Source organism: Coturnix japonica, chromosome 3 (genome assembly GCF_001577835.2).
Source record: "Coturnix japonica isolate 7356 chromosome 3, Coturnix japonica 2.1, whole genome shotgun sequence".
NCBI lineage: Eukaryota > Metazoa > Chordata > Aves > Galliformes > Phasianidae > Coturnix > Coturnix japonica.
This window is the reverse complement of record NC_029518.1, coordinates 51,770,274-51,779,449: the sequence shown is the minus strand read 5'-3', so window position 1 is coordinate 51,779,449 and position 9,176 is coordinate 51,770,274.

Sequence of the window (9,176 nt, the reverse complement as noted above, 5' to 3'; positions counted from 1 at the left end):
TCTCATATCATATTTCTTGTATTTGGCTTACAAAAATCCAGCTGGGATTCTGGCTTCTTAAAAAAACCTTTTTACGTGGGGGTGAGGGAGGGAAGAAAAGAAAAAGAAATGACCTTTCTTCCTTAAAAGTCCTTGCCCTTCATGCTGCTCATGCAAGCTTCAGCTCTCTCGAGTGCAAGAAAATAGGTTACCCTAGTCCCCTAAGGAAGGTTATCAGAAAATGGGAGTTAGGGCTGGGGCTGGAGTTTATGTGGATATTGCTGGAGCTACAGTGGAACTTTTTAATGGCAAAGGAAAATGACCACTCAGAAGTACAGACTGCTTTGGATCACAAGTTAAATGCCTTGCAAGGATTTCAGAGGATGAAATGGATTACAGAGGGAGATGATAGGGTCACTCTCCCAGGATCTTTGCAGGCCACATCTTCAGGTATTTGAGACATCTAGTAGGCCATGGCTCTAGAAAGGAGCTGAAGGAGAAATGGGTTTGGAAACACTCCAGAACTTGTTTGCCAGATGTCAGTAGTGACATTTAAGGTATTTTAGCACAAAGCTCTTCAGTGATTTGTATAAATCCTGAATGCTATCTCCCTGTGTGGATATTAAAGACCTGCCTTTCATGCCATTATGATGTGCAAAAAGCACATATATTCTGTCCCCGAAGGGGGTATGTTTCTTAGTACTGCATATACAGAGATTGGGCAAAACATGAAAGTGAGATCATAGAGCTGTATTTCTGCCTGGTTCTTAGTAAGATAATAGAGAGTCTCAGAGGATAAATGTAAGCTGCTTTGTTACTTGCTTTCTTAACATTGTTTTTTGTGTTTTGTGCATTTTGAGCAGGAAAACAGGAAGCTGCCTTTCCTCTTGAACTACTTCAAATGCCACTGAAAGCACATCCCCTGTGCCTTTTCAGTCCTGCAAAAAGATGCTGAAATTTGTAAAGCAGCAAGGCCTTAGTCCATACTGTTGGTTTCTGGCACTATTGCAGTGCCTCTCTTATGAAGACAGGTTGAGGGAGCTGAGGTTGTCCAGCCTGGAGTAGAGAAGGTTGCGGGGGGGCCTCCAGTACTCAAAATGCACTTATAAATAGGAGGGAGACTGGCTTTTCACTTGGGCAGATAGCTGCCTCCCAATATCCACGCAGGAAGAGGCTGCTGAAGATGCTCAGTCTTACTGGCAGGGCTGAACCACATCCTTGTGAGCAGAAAAAGTCCCACTGCTGTATGTGCTGATGGGAGGCAGCTGCTGGAGGCTGCTCCTGCTGCACTGTGCCAGGATACAAACTCTAGCGACTGTACTGAGTCTGCCAAAGGAAGATTTTATATTGTGTTGCCTAAAAGGCAGGCATTCAAACAACAGTTAAAATGGCTGAACAGCTTGTCCATTAAAAAATAGTGTACTTTTTTCCACAGTTACTTCCCACTCTGTATATCCAGTCACTGATTCCTGCAGAGATTCAGCTCAGGCACGAGAGACCTCTGCGGCATGAGGCTACTTTGTGTGCTTGGCATAAAATTCAGACCATTTTGAGAACTGTTCAGATCTTCTGGAGGACGGTTGTTGTTTTTTTCCCCTCTGTATTTCTTTCCATAAGAAGATGATTCTATTTTTAGAACTTGGCCCAAATTGTTGAACCCAGCGGTTAGAGTTTTACTGTTGTTGTTTTTCTTCTCCTCAGTCAAAACGAAGTGGTTCTGGCTGATCTGAGCAGAGTGATAGCACTGCTTCTCTTGAAATTGTATTCCAGGAGCTGTTGTGAGTGAACGAGCATGTGTGCGCACATGGAAAGTTTCTCTCAGTTTCCTAGAATAAATATGTTTTCTGCTTTCTCTAAATCCATACTCAGTGCTTGTAAATGTCTCTGTTAAGGCTGATTTTATGGAACACTGCTTGGGGAGATAGGCCTAAAATAGGATACGACTAATATCTAACGTGTAGTCTGACATCTTCTAGGTCAGAACTATCTTGTATTCTTTCTGCATTCTGGCTTTGCATTCTGAAAGTTCAAAAATATTCTTGAATCTAACCTTATTTTCCCTTGATTTCCATTTTGCTTTCCTTAGACAGTCTTCACACATTTACCTCTTTTTGTGTCTACCAGCTTGTAGTTAACTGAGATTCAAGAAATATTCTTTCTATTGTTGCTTTTTTGAAAAAAAATTACCGTGCTGACTTGCCTGCCTACTCTCTAACAATGCAATGTGCACACAGCACATCAAAGAAGAAACCTGGATGGATTATTATATACTAAAAGGTACATGCTTTTTTTTTTTTTTTTTTTTTTTTTAAGGAGTAGAGGTGTTAGCTTCAGTTTCCTAGGCAAATTCTCATAAAAGTAATTACATTCTGTCTACTGCATTCCTCTGCCACTTCAATTGGTTGTGGTTCCTCAATTTGTGCCCCACACTTTCACATACCGCGACAGAGCGCTGTTAAATGTTTGTTATCCACCACCCCAGCAGTGACTTCACTTTGGTAGCAGCGATTAAAGTAATCCACCGGATGAGCTAAAATTAGCAGCATATTCTTGTCAAAAATTTGTGTTAGTCCAAAACTTTCAGAGTAAGATGTGTTTTTTTTAACCATGACTTGGTAGTACAATAACTTGTGACATAAATCAGTAACACAATTAGCTACGGTTACTTTCAGATGAGGAATGCTTGATGGTAACTTTGGAACAGCAGTATAAGAGGATAACTGTGGGCCATCTGCACTGATACCTTCAAACTGTGACCACTGATTAACAATGGAAGCTGACGTGTTATGTTGGGTGAATTAGAGTAGGTTTACTGTGAGTGGAGGAAGAAAATAATCAGGAGCATCCAGGCAGCAAAAAAAATCTGGGCGGGGGGGGATGAGGGCTGCTCCCCTGGTGTATTCACAGTGGGTACGAGCTGTTCATAGTGGCTGAAACATGATTAGTGAGTGGTGCATGACCGGTAGCTAATTCCAAGGAACTTATCCACTGCTCCTTGATAAACACAGCATTTCACTGCTCTCTGACAGAAACTAAGTTTCTTTTTTCCCCCCATATTTTAGCACATTTATTCAGTAATGACAGAACTTGGACTAGTGTTAAAATCCTCATGTTAGATTTTCTTTAATTTCACTGTACTACTGAAAAGAATATCTCTTAATTTTCATTTTCCTTTTCCTGGCAACATGTAGTTGTTCCAAGACTGAGCATAGACAGTTCAATTTAATGAACCAAAACCAACACTACTTGCTTTCCCTGAAATTACACCAATTCACTTGACTTCACCCACCCAGACTGTGGGAGCTAATGTCACAGCAAAGGACACAGAACTTGGTGATCCTGTAAATGCTCTTGGGTCAAGGCTAAGGCTGAGCTGTTTTCAGGATCACCTGCTGTCAGGTTGCAGAGGGGCTGAGGTTAATGCAGAGCTGGGGAAAGCCATCCACTGAAACCCAAAATTTCACAGCTGGGATCAAACCATACCAAATTATTATCTTGGAGAAGGAGGAGAGATTTGTGAGGTTGGAAGGAGGAGATGGCAAGGCAAGGCATGGCAAGGCAAGACCACTGGATTCTCAGAGTTGTAGATTATGTTAAGTATTTACAGCCTTGATGTGGGAAACTTGGCTAAGCACATCTGGAGATAACCTTACACAGATGCTGGAAAATGGAGTTAATGAAGTACTTGCCATATTCTGTGTGTTTCCTATAGTGGAAATTTCTTGCTGCTGTCATTCAGCGGAACTGCAGTGGCAAGACAGTGGAAGCTATTGAATAGCTTGTGTTAGACACTATAACTGCAGCCTTTGATCTTGTCCTTATTTCCCTGCCAGTCCTCAGGTTTCATAGAATCACCAAGGCTGGAAAAGACATCCAAGGTCATCCAGTCCAATTATCCACCTATCACCAGTATTCCCACTAAACAATGTTCGTCAGTTCTATATCTAAATGTTTCTTGAATACTTCCAGTGATGGTGACTCCCTGTTACCAGGGACCCCATTCCAGCTCCCAACTGCTCTTTCTAAGATTTTTTTTTCCCCTGATGTCCAATTTGAATCTCCCCTGGTGCAACTTGAGGCCATTCCTGCTAGTCCTATCACTAGGTACATGGGAAAAGAAGCCAACCCCCACTTCACCACAACCTCTCTTCGGGTAGCTGTAGAGAGCAATATGGTCACCCCTGAGCCTCCTCTTCTCCAGAGTAAACAGTCCCAGTTCCCTCAGCCTCTCCTCTTAATATTTGTGCTCCAGACCCCTCACCAGCTTTGCTGCCTTTCTTTGAACACAGCCCAGAGCCCTAGAGTCTTTGTTGTAGTGAAGAGCTCAAAACAGAGCGCAGTACTCAAGGTGCAGTCTCACCAGAGCTGAGTTCAAAGGGATGATAACTTCCTTGCTCCCTCTGGCAACACTTTCTAATATAAGCTGGATGCCACGGTTTAATATCTGGCTCATTTTGTTTCATACCTGATGGTGTCATGTGCCCAGATCTGTTTTGTTGTTGTAAACACTTGCAGCTTCTCCATGCCAGGAAAAATACAGTGGCAGCTGTTGTCTGCACTTTCTAAATGGATTTGGTAAGGAAGGAAGCTGAGGGTGTTTTCAGGGAAGGGGAAGGAAGAGACCCCAAATCTGAGCCATCCAAATGTGTCACAGAATTTTGATTGTTTTGACTAAAACCTTTGAATAGTCTCTAAATACTAAAGTCTGCTCAGCTGCCAGATGATCAGTGCCTACAGATACTTCAACCTTTCCAATAATTCTCATTTCTCTCTCTTTTTTTTTTTTTCTTGAAGGAGATGCCAAATTTCGTATTGACCTTCTTAAGGGTTTACATTAAAGGATTTCAGAGAGCAACCAGAGGAACCCAGTTCCATGACTAAAAGGCAAAAGATTTTTCTTACCTGTATGTTGAATTAAAAAACATTTATGACTTTTTTTTGCTTAATGTTTTAAATCCTGCTACTTTAAACTGAAATCCAGGCTCTTAGAACAATGCCAGATAGTCAGAGCAGTAAAACCAAGGAAGAATATATTTTTGAGTTTGTTTTCTTGAGGTATGATACAATTTTTATGCATTAAATTCTGAGTTTATAAAGTTGCTAATAATTTAATTATTTTGTTTCATGCAAACCCACATTGTTTTCTAATAGGTTTGATCACTGCACAGATTGCTGTGTTGCTATAGACATAACCATCACTGGCATAAGGTTGGCTGCCTCAGTCCTTCATGCAAAGAAGGCAAAGATACACTTGAAATTTTGAAAATAATTATCAGTTTCACCTAATAAATATGAGGCTTGCAGCCAACTGAGGAGTCTTCCTGTTGCTGACTCTGCTGTTTTATCACCTAAACAGGACAGAGGAGAAAGATAATATGTGGGATTAGCTTGGCTTATACCAGAAAAGAAAATGCTTTTTGTGCTCTGCCAAATAGTAGGAAGTAGGAAAAGCCCTCACACTAAGTAAGGCGTGTGTATATTTTTCCTACAGTGTTATAAAGCAGAATCTAGAAATCTCAAACATGTCATAGATCTGATTCTTGGTATACTACACATTCAGCTCTTCGAACAGACTAGAGATACCCAGTGCAAGACTAAGGCATCAATGAGGCTTTCTGGGGATTGGCTCAGGCACTTGTTATCAGACACTGTCATACAAGCTGCTGCTCTGCTGTTAACTGGGTGCACACAGGTGTTCAGAGGAAGCAATCTGACCACTTACACACAGGTAAGATAGCTGAGCAGTTATATGGCTAGTAGCTCAGTGGTAATGCTGAAACTTTCCAAGGCTGCTCTATTCTGGAGCAGCCATCCATAGTCTGCTCCTTCTGCCCTTCCATCAAGTTCAGCTTTAATTTAACCACTGGGTGTCCTGGCACACATGTGAAGGTTACCTGAGCGGTCCTGAGTACCATGTCCACATGTATTTTTCCAAGGTGGAATGAACCTTCTCCTGGCCAGATGGGCTCACTTTAGGACAATATCCCAATATCAATGCACGAAAGTGCTTTTGTACAGGCATATCAAGACTGTAGCCTCCTTGTGCTTTGCTGACCTCTGGGTTCTTCAGTCCACTTGAATCTCGAGATGCTTTCCAGCTCTGTGTAGACAGACATCAGAGAAAAGTCTTGTACTGGAATTGCTTTCCCTACAGATTATTCTCCTTCTAAATACACCTCATTGCAATCTAAAAAGTCAGATGAGCCATGTTTTTATTAGAAGTACTGTCAGATGGGACCTGAGAAAGTGAATTAACTTGATAATGAAAAGTAAATGTCTTTTAAATATCAACAGTTTACAAAATGGAGGCTGGTAGGGGGAGAAGGGGTATAATTAAGTTTAGAACTTAGCTCCTTCATACTCAACAGCCTCATTTACAGGAAGAATACAACAAATCTCTTGTTTTTGCAGCACAAGGGCTTTATACAGGTAAACACATTGAGAATTTTGCCTGTAATGTTTGCCCAGCTAGACCATAAAGAATCCCTGTGAGCAAGGGGAGATGGTGGCACTGCATGGCCCCAAGGAGCTCTGCTTTCCTCCCATGTCCATCTGCCCTAGTGCCAGGCAGGGAGACCACTAGAGTTGTGCTATTTCTGTGGAGCCATCGAGTGAATTTATTCTGAGTACAGATGCAGTGGTCTTCCATTTTGCAATTACAGAAACAAGAATATCCAGTTGAGCTTTCTAGCTTTCCTCCCTTCCCCGCTGCCACTGCTTGGTATGGCTGTAGGGAATATAAATGGAACAGGAAATTTGACCATGTCGAGGATCAATGTCATTAAAGACACGTCTTGTTTTAAAATCTAATTTTATATAACTGCCCCGTTATATAATATGCTTTTGTTTGTTGTCTTGATTTTTATCGAGGTAGTGTACATTCCCCTGGACCTTTTCATGAAGGAATGTTTATACCTGTGGGCAGGCGCTAATGGCAGTGAAAGGCTTGCATTCATGGGAACAGCATTTAGCAATTCATGGTTGCCAAGGTAAGCAGCAAAGGCATGCCCTCTGCCACTCCACTGCCTCTAAAAGAAACAGTCTCTAAGGTAACAGGCTAGCACCCCTTGAGGCCAAAAATCTTTAGCTTTTTAGACAGAAAAACACATAAAATAATACCAATAAAAGCATTTTTTTTGTCCAGGCATTTTTTCTTCGCAACAGAAAAGGAGCTCAAAGTGTTCTATTTTTGGTTCCGCACAGGAATTTAATTCAGATGCTGCCCAGTGCTTTGTGCACTCAACATCCCTTTGACAGTTGAGTTTCAGGGACATAGGACTAATGAGCCAAGGCATGACTGCAGATGGAGGCTGGCGTCTCCCAGGCCTGTGGCTGTTGTTCAAGTGAATAGGCAATTTCCCTGATTAGCTTGGAATTTGCAGCATTATCTGGATGCTTATTTGGCATGAGCTCTTTTTCCAGGATCACAGGCAATGTAGGAGATTGAGTCACCTGAAGAAAAGACCTGCAGAAGCAGCGCTTGCTAGCTGGTGCTTGTGATGGGACATGAGAATGGGCTTCTCGTCTTTCACAAAGACAAGAAACCTCTTGCCAATGTCCTTTCTCTATTGCATCAAAAGGGGAGAAATGGGTGAGTCATCACTTTTCCTCAGTGTGAGATTTTAATCAGAATAAACAAACACCAGAGGGCTGTTTTAAAAATTGAGTGCAACAGCCAAATCACATTAGTACTGCTACTAATCTTGGTGCATCAGGGCCCTGTTCCATGCAGAAGAAGACCTGTCTTCATCATCTACAGTATTGTCATGGCTCTTAACACCAATACAGTTTGCGAAAGAATAATTTTGTCATGATTCTTTTCTGAACAACTTGGGTTATTGTTTACAGTTACAAAGCGGCTTTTCGTGAACTGTAACTGGGTAATGCAGCACATGCTTGTTGTCCTCTGTCTTTCTGGTGCAGTTTCTGCAATTGTAACAAAGACATTATGGCTCTTCATAAGTAGGAAGATGCTTCCTGGAAACCTTTGCAAATTGTTCAACTAATCTGTTGCTGATGGTAGCATTTTTTCACACAGAATAAAGGCAGGCCAATACTCAGGCCTTACTGCATCTTCAAGTATACAGCGCATGCCTTGCATTTCTGTGGGTCTTTGGGAATAAACCTCAAGCTACTGAGCTGATTCCTAATAGTACCAGGGGGATAATGAGTCTCCTACTTTCAGTCTTAGAGAAAGTATAGTGCCCTGGTTGCATTCACAGACAGGACATACTTCAGAATGCACTTCTCCATTTACTTTCACTTTGTGTCCCACAGATTAAAGCAATTGTGGAATAACTACACACTTTGTGATGGTTCAAAGCATAATAACACACAGAATTAAACAGGGAACTGAATTTGTTATGTCATTCACTCTAGGAGTGCCTATAATGTGATAACGCATCATTGTGCAAGAGATCCCTCACTCTTTATTCAAGTCTGAGGTGCATAAATGAACATTAATTTCACCTCAGGTGGGATGGTGTTGTAGCAAGTTGAGAGAAATGGCCTGTCTCATGAGCAGGCACCTTGTCAGCCATCATGAAACACACCTGCAAGCACTCAGTTCTCCTGCGATAGCTTGGGAAGCTTGCCAGCTTATTCAAAATAACAGCCTCTTTCTACTGTTTTGTAAACTAAGCATTCTCATGTCTCAGCCCGATGGGACTGATGCTGTAAGCAATAACTTACAGTAGACCTAGCAGATACCCACAGCAGTGAGACCAGGTGGTCATAGCCACTTCCAGCTGAAACTTGACCACATTGTGCAATGGATCCAGTTGGGAAAACAAAAGTGCCATGCCTGCAGCTTCTTGCATGTTCTCAGGAACATCCTTATAGACTCAGCTACAAATTTCACAACAGTTCTTCTACAGGAAGGTAAGCAAAAGTTCAATTTGATGCCCTTTTAAGCAATAGAAGATAAAATCTTAAAATGTGATGTGTCAGACAGTTGTAGGAAGAGGGAACGGTATTAGAATCACTTATAAAGTAGCAAACAATAATTAGGGAATGGCATTTAAAGAAGTTTTTAAAACTTCTGGCTTCGGTTTATTTTGTTGAACTTAGTGCTGATATTTTTGTACTCCACAAAGTAGGCTGATGTGAAAACTCTACTTGTGTCTATAATGATAAAATACTATTTGATGTCTAAGCTTTCATTATTAGCTGAACATTCTGAACTCCTTTCTTCCTCC